Source organism: Anguilla anguilla, chromosome 10, assembly GCF_013347855.1.
Source record: "Anguilla anguilla isolate fAngAng1 chromosome 10, fAngAng1.pri, whole genome shotgun sequence".
NCBI lineage: Eukaryota > Metazoa > Chordata > Actinopteri > Anguilliformes > Anguillidae > Anguilla > Anguilla anguilla.
Genome location: NC_049210.1, coordinates 7,589,861 through 7,606,735, shown reverse-complemented (window position 1 = coordinate 7,606,735; position 16,875 = coordinate 7,589,861).

Sequence of the window (16,875 nt, the reverse complement as noted above, 5' to 3'; positions counted from 1 at the left end):
CATTTCTCCTACACGAAAGAACACTACTATCTTCTTGGTGCTTGTTAATATTCAGATCGGCAGATCGTCGATTTGCCTTTTAATGTTTTCTGGAACTGTCTGCCATCTCTTTATGATCTCAAAAATATCTTCTGGTTTCTGCATGTCTTTCTAACTGTCCTGTAGCTAAAAAGACACATCAGGACTATCATCTTGAATCTCAGAACTGTCCTTCTCTTCATTAATAGTCATGCCAAACAGTTGTGCAGCCACACACAATGAGACAGGAACATACACCATGATATGAGAATGCACAACAGGCACAAGAATGTGTTATTACAGATGCATGATACGGTGTGTTCCTCTCCAACAGAGGCACATCTATTTTCCTTCGTCACCTCAGAGCACACTGAAAACTTACTTTTTTTTTTTTTTTTTTTTTTTTTTTTCCAGAGTTCTTGCTTGAGCCTCCAGCTGAAGAGCAAGGGTCTGGGAACATATGACTCGTCCTTATCCTTGAGTAAATCAAATCAAACAGAAATCAAATGCTTGCATACTTGCCCTCTCACATCTACCGAGCAACTGCAGAAGAAGAACACTGACTGTGTCCATGCCTTTATTTGTCAACTGGTAAATTAAATTCTGATTTAATTAGATGCCCTTGGTACTGCACCCAAACTGGGTCGTATTCAATTTCAGCAGACATGAAAAAATACATTGTTGTATGGAGGATGATGCTACAAGGTTATTGCAATGAGCTAAAATCAAGACTTACTTGAAAATGTCAAAGCGTACGGTAGATATAAAACGTGATAAAACAACTGGAAACTAGTGCCGAAATGAAAGCAAAATATTTCAAATAGTTCTATGAAATATAAAAAAATTAATATGCAGCATACAATATAAAGATGAGTACACACTTCCGTGTAAATAATAGTATGAAATGTCAGTTAAGAGTTTAGATTTTTTTTTTCTTCATAAGGTTATTGCATGCACTGCTGTTGGGTTTACTGTCATGGGGATTTGTGTTACCACTTAAATCCCCAGCTCTCACACACGTACTGGTCACTTAGTAATCAGAATGTAAATCATTTTATATTATTCTTTGTGAATAATTTGAGAGAGAAATGACCTTTCCACCAAATTGTTGGTCTCTGAATCCCTATGGTTATAGCAGTGTCCAAAATCCGCCCATGTGTGACTAACTGGTGCCCAGTACTTCTGTAAATAATGGTAAACGTTTCGATTGTCAGAGTTCTTCGCAACTTTCTCAGTTTTCTGCATTGGTCTAAAAAAGCGTTATTGTCAGTCTACAATGTACCAAGCAAAACTCAAAATTCGAATTATGTCAAAAACATTTTGAATTAAGATTAAGCATATTCATGCGCACAATGTCTCACCTTCTCTCTCACTTTACTGTATGTACCATAACAAGAATAGCGCACAAATGATCTTTCTCTCTTTCTCTGTCTCTCTGTCTCTTTCTCTTGTCATCTTTATTTCTTTCTCTTTGTGCTTCCACCTCCTGAGAGGTCAAATTCTGTTTTGGGGTGAATTTTCCCTTTAATTCCCTTAACTCCCTTACTAGGAGCACATGGTCCCAACAAAGAAGAACAACTGTCTCAGGGAAAGACTTCTTTCAAAGCGCTAATTTCGCTCAGGTCCTGGTCCACCATAAAGCATCTTTAAGAGTCAAATTATTACGATTTGTTAAAGTTAACTCGTTCTAAATTGCTGTGCACTACATTGACAGATATAAACAATTATACCGCTTATTTAACCAAATACTTAACAAAGTACCTTGGCGGGTAAGGGAACAACGGCCATAGCTTTTGGAGTGCAAGTTTAAGGATCTCTTGGCTCTCGCCGCTAGTTACTGTGAAAGCCACAGGAAGTCCATGACCACTTTAATCTCTCACAGGTAATGCAAAGAGTTGAAAGGAATACTGATTCTCACAGTGTGTGGCTTCAAAAAAAAAAAAAAGGTTCTTGCCATGTTCCTGCTTCTTGTTTTTTCTCATCCATTCAGTAACAAGGTCTTGGTCTTTGCTTAGTGGTTGGTAAGGTACAAATACAATACTTTATGTTTTTTTAAAAAGTGACAGCAAATAGTTTGTCTGTACTTTTACAGACTTCGTCTTTATCTAGATGTTTCCTCCATAGCGTATCAATGCGGATATTTATGCATGTCTTCTGGGGTGACAAAGCACTCTGTGTTATGACAATTATTATTATCCTCGAGCTCTTGGCCACTCAGCCTGAATAAGGATGATGGTCTGGTTTTACCCATAAGGTAATCCAATTCTGAATTTGATTCACTAGCTCAGGGTGAATCTGCCGGCGATGGCCATCTTGTTCAGAGTGTGGATCAGGCCCATTGTATTAGTTAAACAATCTTTGCTCAGTAACTTTCCTCTCTCATAATTTCTTTTAAAAAATGTATTTTTATGCGCTTTTCAGCTTTATTGGACAGGACAGTGTAGAGAGACAGGAGGAATGGGGAAAGAGCGAGGGAGAGACGTGCGACGAAGGGTTGTGCAGTCGGACTCGAACCGCCGACGTCGCGGCTCGTAATGAGCATGGGGACAGTGCTCTACAGGTTGCGCCACGAGACACCCCCCTCTCCTATAATTTCTAACATTAAAAGATATGTATGCTTTGCACCCTGTAGCTTTATGACTTCAAAAAAAAAAAACCTGTTCAGATCTTGTGCGATGGATTATATAATATCCTACTTTTTTGGTCTTTAAAACTGGAAGAATTTGTTCTCCTAAATGTATTATCCTTGTCCACCCTTGTGAATTATCAAAGACATATATAACCCTCTTCAGGGTTAAGGATATGGACCTCAAGTCTTATGTTTTTTTCTTCTTTTCTTCTTTCTTTTCTCCTAACTGGCTACTGTCCGTTTGATAAACTCCTCCATTTCGCTGTTCAGGAAAAGAACCTCCTGAAATGCACACAGAACAGAGATTTTGATGCAAATATCGCCGCCTTATTGAAGACTACTGTGTCTGAGATGCCTAGATTATCATACAGATTGAAACACCTATGCTGGCTGAAAAATAAAGAGGCAATTTCTTACCAATTGTGGATCTGTAAAAATGGTAATGACAATCCTGGATCAGCAATTTTAGTCTTTTTTGTATGCTGTGAGGTATTTGTTATGTGTTGTTATGCGTATTTTGTCTGTTGTATGTCTTGTTGAGCTCTGCACAGTTAATTCCAAAGTGGTGATCACAAATGGCAAATAAACTGACTCTGACTCTTGACATAAGCAAATCTGTCCAGGGTCGACACACAGATGATCATCCTGGATAAACATTGGAAAATATATCCTGGATCAACGCAGTTAATGCTTAATCATGAGTTAAGCATTCATTTGTGAACCATAAAGTGTTACCAGTAAAGTTTAACTTGAAACAAGCTAGCTATCTTAGCTCAGTTAGGCACTGCACTACCTCAGCCACTAATACTAATAGCCACTATGAGTATTCATATATATGATGGAAATAAGATGGCACTAAAATAAAAATCTATGATTTTGTTCAGTTTTACAAACAGAAATGCAGAGCTATGGTGCACATCGTAGCTTACCTTTTCCTGAAACCGGTACGGTTTATGGAGGGAAATTTGAAATGGCTCAGGAGTGGGAGGTTGTTCGGCTCAGCATTGATGACATCAGAAGGCAACGATTGGTTAGTTTCATTGCTGTTCTGGGAATAACGAGGGGTGTTGATCCAGGAATGTGTCCTACTTGGGTAAATCAAATTATCCGGCCGGCACATTTGCATTGCCACCAGGCGTTGCAGAAATGCGATGGGCCTGCATTGCCACAGGGGGGTAGCAGCAACGTCGTGATTTTTTAACAAGGTCCTTTCTTATCCTGAAAGCAACAATAATTCTTACATTTTTTTTTGCCCTACAGGAGAGTGGATAAATGGCCTTTTGGAGACAATGACGCTTATCTAAATAGAACGGAAGCCAGAAGTCAACTGATTGTGCCCGACGCGGTGAAGAAGGGACAATAGGCATGTCAGCCCCTCCGACCGTCCGCTGCTGAGATGGGGCAATTTGGTCACCGCTCGGCGCAGGGCGTAGCACTTTCACACTTCGGCGCACTTGACCGGGGCGTGTCGCCTCCCCCCCCCGGAATATACCCTCCGGGGTAACCATGACGATTTTTGTATCGAGAGAGCAGCCTCAGGAGTCCCAGCTTTGTTGCCATGTTGCCATGTGACCACGCAGTGGGAGCAATGCAGAAATAGCCGGCGAAGCGCAGAGGTCTCTTCTCTGAGGGTGTATCGAATTCGGGCCGCTTTTCTATGGACCCCTTGGCGGGACGCGGGTCTTGAAAAGAGCCGCGTGAAGCACATGAGGCGTGCGCTGTGTGATAATAATTGGGCCTTGGAGCAGCTTGTCAGCTAATGTAGTACAGGCAGAGTCCCTGACTGCGTCGGCGTCCTGGCTTGACAGGCTGGATATCCTAATTCATCTCTTTCAAGCTCTTAATTACTTAATAACCCCAATATTTTTCCAAAATGACATCTTGCATACATGCACAGATGAGTCCGTGAATCGCAGGACTAATAACCTTTTTCTAGTGTCCCTTTATCAAACATTCTATTATGGTCTACTCTAAACCCTAAAATTCAACCGGTCTTAGGCGTACAGAGCCGGCTAGCTGAACCAGGGTAATTGGTGGAAACAAAAGCCTACGTACACACCAAGCCCCAACATAAATTAAATTGTTTTGTCTGCGCGCGCTCTGGTTTGTTGTCAGAAGATGAGCTTTAATGGGCTGAATGGTTTCGTCTTTTCTCGTGTATTCTAATGCTCTCATGTTTCGCTCCATCTCTTTCCCTTTTGTCAAGTATCAGGCCATTCTCTCCCCAGGTCACAAATTTCAGGTAATTGTAATTTGCTCAGAAAATGAACAGCAGATCTGCTATGAAAGGTGCTATATAAATAAAGTTTATTATTATTATTATTATTATTATTATTATTATTAGTAGTAGTAGTAGTAGTAGTAGTAGTAGTAGTAGTAGTAGTAGTAGTAGTAGTATTAGTATTATTATTATGATTGGTGGTGTTGTTTTTGAAAGTTTCCTTTTGGTTGCAGTAAGACGCTAATGGAAAAACAGACGGAAATGTTACAACGTTTCCTGCTTTTTTAATCCAAAGCCTCGCCACCAGTCAGCATCCCTGGTTCTCGGGTCCAAGTTTGTGATGCAACTTCATTTATTTGATTTGACAGCCGAGGAGCTGAGTGTACCATAACAGCAGTCAATCACGCATTTGTTGGCTTTGTGAGCAGAAGCACTTGGGAAAAGCACACATATCTAATTTAGGGTTTGTATGATTTTGCATAAAAAATTCACATTTACAGGTAGCTGAAATTGTTTGGCAAATAGAGCGTGGAGAGCGGTTGAGTGCAACCTTGCTTTCAAACCTATAATTTAGTGCCGCAATGCACTTTTTCTCTGAGCCAACCATGATTTTGCTTTTAAGAATAATTGGGATTGTCTGGGGCAAAGTCTTGGCAAGATTGTTGATTTTCAATGAGACCTCGCCCAGTCTGGACAATGAGAAGAGGTTCACCTCTTCAGATTGGTACCTCAACAGAGGTTCAAAATGATTATCCATTTGATAAATTAGGTAAAGGCAGTGAAACAAATATTTAATAAAAAAATTTTTTCAAAAATAAATATATATATATTCTAATAGGAACCATCACGTACCATTCTATGGTATGATAGCACCCAGACTGTATGAATGAAATATCTAGTATCCTCAAGGCGATAATAATGGTTACATACCCCTGCCTCTTCATTAAAATTGTTGAGAGAACTAATGAACTGCCCGGTGATAGAGAGGATTGTTAATGAGATAGAGGCATGTGTTTAATTTCTCAACCAACTCAACTCTTCTGTGACTCAAAGGTAATTAAATGATCAGGGGAGGGGGAGTGGCAGGGGGTGGGGGGGGGTCTGGTGATTTAGCACTGTGCTGTTGCTTAAATGTCATGGAGGTGGTGGTGGGGGGGTGGGGGGCAATCTGTAACCTTGAGCAGGGTGGGGAGGGGGGTGGGGTAGGTGGACAGGGTAGGCTGCTGTTCACTGTGGCATTACGAGAGTAAAGTATTGCCAGTCTGGGGCCTTGAAATCATTCCAAGTTGCAGCGACATGCGCCAAAACTGCCCTGTTCAACTGAAAGATTATTATTATTATTATTATTATTATTATTATTATTATTATTAATAATAATAATAATAATAATAATAATAATAATAATAATCCTCTGTGCTGCTGGATCTGTGCTGTGTGTACCCCTCTGGGGGGTTTTGCTGCTGCAATCCCTTGCCTTATCCATGCATGCTTGTGTGGAGGGATGAGGAGGTTTCCAGAACAGAGCCACACCACCAAACATAACTGTATTGCCTTTAAGATTGTAATAAAGACTCTGACTTGGACTACAGTGGTCCTGAGTATTCTGAGAATATTACATTTCTGTAAGTGCCCTGACCAGTACAGCTGCCAATGATGTCAGATGATGTCAGGTGCATATTTTTAACTCGTGAGTCTGTTAAGGTGAGAAGACAGCCTGATTTCGGTCCTGGGTGGATACAGTCCTCAATGGAAACAGAACATACATCAGTGCATTGCAAAGATATGGATGTATTAAAACATACAACGATAAATATATTTCTCAACAGATATTGCAATATAATTGCAAATATATAGTGAAGTGCTGAATATGTTGACAAGACACACTCAGTGGCCACCTTTTCAAGTACACTTGCTAGTTGACATAAATAGTCTGGTCCTCCAAACAGCGAATCACGTGGCTGCAACTCACTATGCTGTGTGAGCAGTCTGTACGCAGACAAGATGTCGAGGTTCAGTTTGCTGTTTGACCAAACGTTAGAATGGGCAAAATGCGTGCTCTGTACGACTTTGACTGAGGTGTGATCATTAGTGTCAGACGTGGTGTTTTCCCCCATCTCAGAAACAGCTGCCCTCCTAGGGTTTTCACACACTATAGTCTATGGAGTTTACAGAGAATGGTGTGATGAAGAAGAAAAAAAACATCCAATGAGTGGCAGTTCTGTGGATGAAAACACTGGCTGGTATTAAATGAGAGAGGCGAGAGGAGAATGGCCCATTCAAGATAATATAAAGGCCACAAATGCTCAAATAACTGCTCTTTACAACAGCGGTGTGCAGTAGGCCATCTCTGAATGCCCCAATGCATGAAACCTTGAAGCAGATGGGCTGCAGCAGCAGAAGACCGCACCGGGTTTCACTCCCGTCTGCTAAGAACAGGAAGATGTTGCTATAGTGGGCACCAAAACCGGACGATTGAAGACTTGGAAAAATGTTGCACGGTCTGACAAATCTCGATTTTCGCTGCGACCCGCAAACGGTGGGGTCAGAATTTGGTGTAAATAGCACAAATCCATCCTGCCTTGTGTCAACGTTGCAAGCTGGTCCTGGTGGTGTAATGGTGTGGGGGCTGGTCCTGGTGGTGTAATGGTGTGGGGGCTGGTCCTGGTGGTGTAATGGTGTGGGGGTTGGTCCTGGTGGTGTAATGGTGTGGGGGTTGGTCCTGGTGGTGTAATGGTGTGGGGGCTGGTCCTGGTGGTGTAATGGTGTGGGGGCTGGTCCTGGTGGTGTAATGGTGTGGGGAATGTTTTCTTTGCACGCACTTGGCATCATTTGAATGCTACGGCATACCTAAAAAATATTTGCTGAGCAAGCGCATCCCTTTTTGGCCACAGTATACCCTTTTTCAATTGGATACTTCCAACAGGATAATGCATGCATCATCTCAAGCCGATTCCATGAACATGACCGTGAATTCAGTTTAGTCCAATGGTCTGCACATTCCCCTAGATCTCAGTCAAATAGAGCACCTTTGGGATGAGGCGGAACAGGAGGTCCACAGCATGACTGAGGGTCCAAACAAAATGTGTGATGCTATGTGAAATGAATCCACAGGAGCACTGCAGCCTTCCAGGGGACCTCGTTTACAAATGGTGCATACGCAGAAGAAAGATGCGCACGCCTATTTCCCCGCAGAATTGTGATTTATAAAAACAATTGACACAAGTGCCTATTTGGGCATTGCCCCCCCCCCCCCCCCCCCCCGTCCACCCACCCATAATGCTGGTACTGCAGGTCTTACGCTTTTCTCAGCGCACATTGCCCTTCTTTGCATCCACTCTAACGTCCGACCACTTCTTTTAAATTTCCGTAATGGTTCAGCTGCTGTGACACGCTGGTAATTGCGGGAACTATTTCCATCAAACAGTAGGCCCCTAGCCCATCTGGCCTCTTCCTTCGTAATGAGCGTCTCGATTGCGCACTCGGTTTGTGTTCTGATCTCTTCACATCGCCCTGACAGTCCATAGGAATGACAAGCGGGTTGATATGCATATATCAATGTTCACAAAGGGGCATCCCGTTAACTGTTCATAGCTAACTGTGGGAGTTAACATCACGAGATACGAGGACTCATGCATGTATGCATAATTTAATGTTACAATTTATAAATAGCGGGCGAGTGGGTGTACGAATAGTTCTCTAAATCTGGATATTTTTAATTGTAAGCATATTTCATCTTTTGTGCCGTGCGCATGTGACTGTTTATGGTAGAACCACTGCAAAGTTTCACAAATGTGGCTCCAGGACTTTGTCACCTATGTACCAAAGAGTATAATATAAAATTGTGACTATAACTTTTTTTAAATATGAAGTATACGGGTCAAAATGACCCAAGTGCTCTTTTTGAACGCCCCATTGACTGCATTGTCATACAGCCCATTTGAGGTTAATTTTGACCGAGAATAAATTTAGACAGAGGTCTGGGAAAGTGTGCAATAGCAAGCAAGGCCTTGCTGTATTCTCCTGTTCCGTATCCTAGGTACTCCACAGATTGAGTTATTTGCCAGGGCTAGGCTGTAATTTCTAGTGGCAGTAATTACTCATCAGCCAAGAACAACAAAATTTGACTCAATTCTTTTATCGCATGTCGACTGTATCTAGCCAGACTCGAAGCCAAAAAACAAGGACATTGTCAAATTAAATAAATAAAAGTAAGAACAGATTTTTGACAAAGAGACAAGAGGCTCTTGGAACGAGTGGCTGAATAGCAGAGGAAACGCACTTCTGTCATTATCCAATCAGTCCTTTTTTGATTTCTGCAATCATCTAATTGGGAGCATTTGTTATAGTGTATACACTGGGACTCTTGGGTCTATCAAGTCCTTTGTCTCTGTGGTTGTAGTGTGCAATCTGGTGGAATTGGCCTATCACAGAGGCTGCCAAAGGCTGATGGGTGCACGGGAGGATGGCCTGCAGGTGTGGGGGTGTGTTGGGGGGGGGGGGGGCGGTGTTGGTGCTGGTGCTGGTGGAAAGGGGGGGGGGGGGGTTGGGGGCTTGCAGAAGAAGGGTGACTCATGTTCAAGGTGTTGTTTTGCTGTCAAGATATGATGCTGCGTGCGTATCCTGTGACAGCTCTGGTTAAGAGTGTCTGCTAAGGTAATGTAATCAAAGAAAGGGAAAAAAATGTGATGCTTAAAATTGATTTTACTGTGATATTTTTACTGTCATAGGGTAGTGCACTGAGGTATTGCTTCTGAGTACCTGACGCCACAACTGACTGCTGCTGTTGTTACTATACCCTATTCTGCCCCTTCATGTTATGTGGTTGGTTTATGTATTAACAGCTATTCACTGTGACACTGATGACCTGGTATAATCTGTGCTGAATGCCTGACCTTTTATGTACACAGTTAACAAAGTCACGCCGCATAACAGTTTGCAATGCATCATACTACTGCCACGACTATTAACCTTTAACCATGTTTTTTAAAAATGTATTGGTTTTAATCTTATGGTTTTTATCTGTTCTGTTGTGTTCCTGTGGTGAAGGGACGGGGGGACCAGAGGGGGAGTTTTACATAAATGATGTATGCATATCCCTGTTTTATTTTGTGTTATGGTTTTATTTTGTTTTCTTCTTTCTATAAAGCACTCAGATTGCTGCAGACTAGTATGGAAAGTGTGTATAAATAAATAAATAAATAAATAAATAATGCTTTATTAATGCATATAAATAATTTAAAAAATAATATAATGCTGTTCACCTCATGGTCTCAAAGCACTTAACAGTGAAGCTGAAAATCTCACCTCAACCGCCACCTACAGTTAAATACAACAGTTTTGGGACAGTGACAGTTCTTATTGTCTTGGCTCTGTGCTCCTGCACACTGGATTTGTTTTGCACATAGCGCAACAGTGGAAATAGCACACGCTTTATCTATTGTTTATCAGAGCTTTGTGTGTTTATTGCATAAAGGACACTATATTATGGCTATTTTTTAAAAAGATTTTACTTTTTATTTTTGGTAAAATGACCATTTCTGATTTAGAGCCTGCATTTGTAATGTTAGAAGATTAGAGGTTGCTTATTCAGTATTCATGATATGCCATTAGATGTAACCAATCAGTTCCTTTGTTTAATTTTACTGTATGCGTATGTACTAACTGTTCACCAGATAGATGTAGAATTACGCAGGTTATTACTAAAACACTTCTTGATTATAAAAAGTAGGGACTGCCCCTACTTTCTTAAGTTCGTGCTTGTCCGCCTTGTTGAGTGTAAGTGCCGGACACTTTCATTTAAAAAAACTGTATTTCTTCTAAAGATATATCTTTGTTTTGCCTGGTTATTATAATGAGATTATTCCCTCCGCTCAACCATGTGGTGTAATAAATAACCTGACCACTGGGAGCAGATCCATGTGGAGTTGAAGTGAACTATTCTACCTCTCGCTGTAGGCTAAAAGTAACCTTAAGCAAATGACAGGCAGCCTTTAATCAGCAAGAAACCCCAGCAGGGGTGTCTCTTGTTAACATTGTTTTTTTCCCAGTTGTCCACAAATATCAGTCCACGAAGACAATAATGAGAGTGATTCCCCTCTGATGTTTGAACCTCATGCATATTGTAACGATGCAAAGGACCATGGGACTGACGCCTCTTGAGTCACGTTCACAATTAACCTTTCTGATCAAGTAAGGCATATTGAAGTCCCCTTCCTCTTCTGACTCCTGCAATAAGCTCAGTGCTTGATCGATTAGGCACCAGTGTGGGAAGGAACATGTGCTTTGATAAGAAAGTGGGGAACCCAATGCTTAATCGTTAAAGCAGTAGCAAATGGTTAATCCATCAGTGCTGTATTGACAGCTCTAATACAATGAGCCAATCAAATGTCTGGGTGCCCAAAATCACGTCAATGTCATGTCATGTCAACCAATCTGGTTCCAGGAAATGCACGTGGGGTTCCGTTGCATCAGTCACTTTTGAGCATAAAAACTCACCAAAACTTACCAACTTTGCTCTGATTGTAAAGACACTGTCTAACCGACCAGTTGCATCCTTAAGGACCCTTTGACCTTGGATCAGCTGACGAGTTGACGTCATCTAATGGAACTGGGATTGGCCTTCCCCTTTCTTGTTGTTGCATCAATCAATAGCATAGCCTAAGATGTGTAACACCCGATTGGGTCATTTCACTGCTGTTTGTTTTTGTATTCTGTTTTTGTATGTGTGTGTTGGTCTGGAATAGCTGGTAGTTGGTCTGGACCTTGTTGTTTTGTGTTGTTAAAACTTCAGTTTGTGAAACTGATGAAATGAACTAACACCAGTGGGGAACTATTAGGGCCCTTAGGCCTCAGAGAGGACCTAAAATATGCAATTAAAAATTTAATTCCAGTTTTATATTCATAAATTAAATTTGATATTCATATTTATTTTTTTAAAGAAAAACATGAAATCAAAAATGTTTCTAATATAAAATGGCTCTGGGCCTTGCTAATACAACTACATTTGGATTGGACCCACATTCTGGAGTGATAGCAAAACTAACCAATCACTCGTAGTGGTGGGTTCTTTTCTCAATTGAATTATGACGAGTTCCGTCAATCCCGAGTTAACCGCGTCATCGGTATGCAGACAGGAAGTGATCCAATGTCTTTCACTGTTGTGAATATCCGTTGTGTGAGTATCCGGTCAAGATAGCTTTCATTGTTATCTATAGCGTCAGAAAATTACATTGCGACTGTATTCCTTAAACATGGGCGTCATTTCGGTATGGCAAGCTATTGCATCTTCAATATCTTTGAACATTTCTCAGTGTTCTAAATTATCCTATTGTTTCGCACAATCATTCATTGCACAAAGCTGAGCAACGCCGAGAAGTCGACACACGTATGGCGTGTGCAGTAGCCTATGTTAGCTGGCCGTTGGTTTGTGGAGGAGAAATCTAAACAATCATTGTTTGATGCTTTCTTTACGAAAAGGGCTGAACGTGATTCAGTTGCCACAGCCCTTTCTAGTGTTTCGCAACCAGACAGGATCAACGCTGGTTCTGGTTTTTAAACGTTTCAATGGCTAACAGCGATCTAGGACCGTAACGACAATGCTAAACGTTAGTGCCAGTAATGTTCGTGGCGCTACCACTAGAGATCGGTGTGGTGCTGCGCAGTCCGTGCAATCGATTCCCAGCCCCTATGCTAATAGTCCTGACACTGCAAGCACCGTTTAATGGATTGTGCTAATCGGTTGCCTCTGGATTAAATTCCCTCAAGAGCATCATCTGGTAAGATTTGACTTTGTTGTTATTTAATTTTGCGTCACGAATTAATTTTTTTAGCAAGTAGTGTAATCCACCGGCTTATGTGCCGTTTGCGATATGATTAGCTACTGTTTTTCTTTCAGTATTCGGGACCCGTGTGAGCAGCTTTTTGGTATTTGGAAAATTACAATATATATTTTTAAATATATTGCTTGATTTTGTGCTAATTTAAAGACCTGTTACCGACTGCTTCACTGATTTCCTACGGAACCACATTTTAAACCTGACCAAACCTCACTACAATATAGACTGACAGTTTACACACATGCATGTATACATTTTAATTATTTGAGACAGTAAATTCACATGCAACAAAGGGCCCCAAATTATGATATTACACCACGACATTACGGTACTACAGTTGCTTGAATTTATTTACCTCCCATTAAATTACAAACCCCCAAATGCACCTATACAAGCCTATTGTGTAATTTTATTCAAACACGGTTTGAATGAGGTAATGTTGGTGAAATTTAGAAAACAAGGCTGGCCAACAGAGGATGGGCAAAAACCAGGCCTGACTCCCAAAAAGCAAGCAAGTGAGGTAAAAAAAAAATTTTTAATTAAAAAACTACCCACAAGGAAGAAAAACACTCAGATGGTTTTTGGATTTTATCTTTGCTCCCCCTCTGTTGCTGGGTTTCTCCTGAGATTTCCTCCCATCTGAGAGTACTCTTTTCTTGCTGCTGTGTGAGTGGCTTTCTTCCCACAGGGGTGTTTTTTTAAATTATTTTTTCAGGTATGTTTTTTTAAAATCCAGTTTTCCTTCTGTTTCTCTGTAAAGCGTCTTTGTAACAGTTCTCTGTAAATGGTACTTATATAAATAAATTTGATTTGATTAGAAGATAGCTTTCCTTGTTAATGACAAATAGTGACTGAACCCTGACCGTAATCTTATGCCAGAAAAGGGTAATCATGTCACAGTAAAATCTGACTTCACAGCTTCAAACATTATTCATGTTGTGTTTTCTTTAGTTCAGTTTTATTGATACTGCAGTTTGGCAGTGGCATAGTATATTAACTAACGGGTCATTGAAGTACTAATATGGGAAATGAGGGCATATTGTAGGATAAAGAATCAAATTTCACTCAAAGTGACGCAAAACACTAAAATAAATGTTCAGCCCCACTAGTTTTGAGAACTTTAGATTCTGCTCCTTGCTGGTAAAATATTGACTCTGAAATAGTGGGTGCATTGGAAGAGGGAATCTATTGACAATTTTTTTGAAAAGCCTCTTTGCGACAGTGACAGTGAGGGTGACGGAGCTATAGCTAGAAATAAAACCAAATTGAATTGGACTGATTCAATATAGAGCGGCAGTAACCAAAATTAATACTGCAGACTGGATTTTCACACATCGGCATTTTAAGAAGTCACCTCTGTTGGAGCTTATATTTACTTCCTGTATTACAGGCCCCACCCCCTGCTACTGCATTTTTCAAATCCAAAGCTTCTTGTTTGGTCAAGACGTCTTTTTTGAAAAACTGGCGTATGGTTTGGTCAATGAATGGGATAATGCAAACGAAACTTGCAGAAGCGATTAATGGACGGCAGAACTAGGAAGTTTTTTACTGAATGTGTGGACAGCGGTGGACAGTGGAACGAGGAAGCTTTGTCTGTGACACGAGGAAACTTGGTAGGTAGAATTACAGTTTTTTTTTTAACATGGAAGGGGAAAAAAGCCACACCGCACATGTTATAGCCAGGGACCTTGTTTATAAAACCTGGTGCTAGTTTCATTTTAATTCGCAAATGTCTCGAGACGGGTATTTCTGGCACCTGGAGCAGCTCCAAAGGGGAGTGGTCTATGCTCCAAATGGGAGTGGTCTTGCTCCAAACAGGCGGAGTTTAGTGTAACGCTAACCCTCTTCTTTGGAGCTAGGCCACTCCCCTTTGGAACTAGACTCCTCTCATTTGGAGCTGCTCCAGTCACCAGAAATACATGCTTTAATATCTCTGGTACATCAATGATTGGAACTCTGGTTCTGCTACGGGTGAAAACTGAAGGAAAAGGGAGGAAAGGTGACACTGTAGAAGAAAACCATCAATTGTTTTGTAATTGTACTTACTGTTTATTAAATTCCTTTTTCCAGGTTACATATGGACAAGCAAACACGAGAGCATGGTACAAAGGCAAAGTCCGGTGTGCAAATGAAAAGTGCAAGTACGTCTTTGTACGAACATATTTCACGGTTACTAAATAAGCAAATAAATAAGCAACAAAACAAGAACACACAGAACCAACCTGACACCTCGTCAGCAGCTGTTTTAACTGAATCTTATCTTAGAGCTTGCTTCACTGATTTTGGTACACAGAAAATAATAATAATTATAATAATAATATTTTTAAAAATAATACCTTTATTTATATAACACCTTTCAGACAACAAGCAGCAGCCTAAAGTGCTTTGCAGTGGGGTAAAATGGACAATCATGGGGTAATAAATCGTGAAAAATTGATAAAACAATAGAAAAAATTAAACTTGATAAAATGAAAGAATATAAAAAACGTGCTAAAAACAAATGTAAAAAATATCAAAAGATATGTTATTGCATATGTACTATTTGGAGGGGGGGGGGGTGCCATGGACTAACTGATGGAAAGCCATGTTTGTGGGCAGTTCTTGCACAGTGCCGATCCAACCAAATGTCTCACCCCATGTTACTGGCAATTGTTCAACCAAAAGAAAAAAAGATTTATGCTATGCAGAAGTGTGTTGTGGAAATAAAACCCAGTGAATATACAGTATTATACACAATTTTACAGGTTTTTTGTTGTTGTGTGTGTGGGAAGTTAACAAGTTAGGCAGGGTCTACCTTGACCCTGTGACCTTATAGTATCAGGGACCTTGGAGGCCTGGCCTGATACAGTGTCTGGCTGCTTTTCCCTGCTCTGGTGCCTGGAGATGACAGTCAAATCAAAATATAGTGGTCAAGAAATTGGGCTTGTAACCTCTAATAAATGGATGCTGTCTAAAAATGCAAAATTTGTGGAAGTTGCGCTGGACAAGAACGTCTGCTAAATGCCTGTAATGTAAAATGTAAAAAGGTGAGAAATTGAGGCATGTTATTCAGAGACCTGAGTTGGCACCTGTGTGTGTCAGATTGAGAATGGGATATCGGCACTTGACCTGCAATAAGAGTGAGATTTCTTGGCCTTGTGCTCAGTGGGCCATTACATTACCGGAATTAGCAGATGCTCTTATCCAGAGTGACTTACACAACTTTATTATTTATTTATTTTTTTTACATAGCATGCATGTTGCATCCATTTGTACCGCTGGATATATACTGAAGCAATGCAGGTTAAGTACCTTGCTCAAGAGTACAGTGGCAGTGTCCTACGCAGGTATCAAACCTGTGACCTTATGGGTTACAAGCCCAGTTCCTTACCCACAATCCTACACTGCCACCCATATGTCAGTCATGGCGGTTTACCCTGCAGTGTGGCAGGGGAAGACCACAGTCTTCCAACTGACTCCCATTGCAATGGCTGAGGTCTCAAAGACCTGCAGCGCCTGCTGATTTTGCATGTGTTTCAGCAATTAGGTGCTGAAGAGTGAACCGGTTTTTTCAGAGGCCAAAAATGACTGCGGAGGAAGGAATCCGCAAAAAACCTGCGGGTCTCGTGCATTTTTACACCACTTCGCTAAAGTTCATAGTTTTGAACAACCTCCAAATCCTGACACTTTTGTATCCGTGAGTATCTGTTGGAGTAATTGTCCTGCAATTTAGCTAGCCACAGTGCTGTGCGACTGAGGGTGTTGGTGTGGTCTGTTTGGAGGTAGATAAGGACCTGCTAAAAAAATTCATCTAGTAGAGGATTCAACTGAGCTGCAGAGCTGGGGGGGGGGAAATACCAAAAAACATTTAAGGTTGAAGAGCAAGAAAAAAGGAAAGAAAAGAGACTGCCAGACATGTCAGTGTTATAATCATAAAACTTAAAATAGGTATCAAATTTAATTAAAATCTTAAAGCCATTTCCCATGTGCTGTCAAAGCGAGAGTGTTGTCAGTCTGAAAGGAAGGTTGTGTGAAGTGGATGAGTAGTTGTTGACAGTCAATGGTGACTAAGAGCAATTAGATTGGCAAAAATGAAAGGATTTCGTCTTCATCAATCAGTGTTTTTCAATTATGATAATTTCTATATTTTCCTAGGTAATTAGTAGTTCGTTTCTGTCATCAGCGGAATTTGA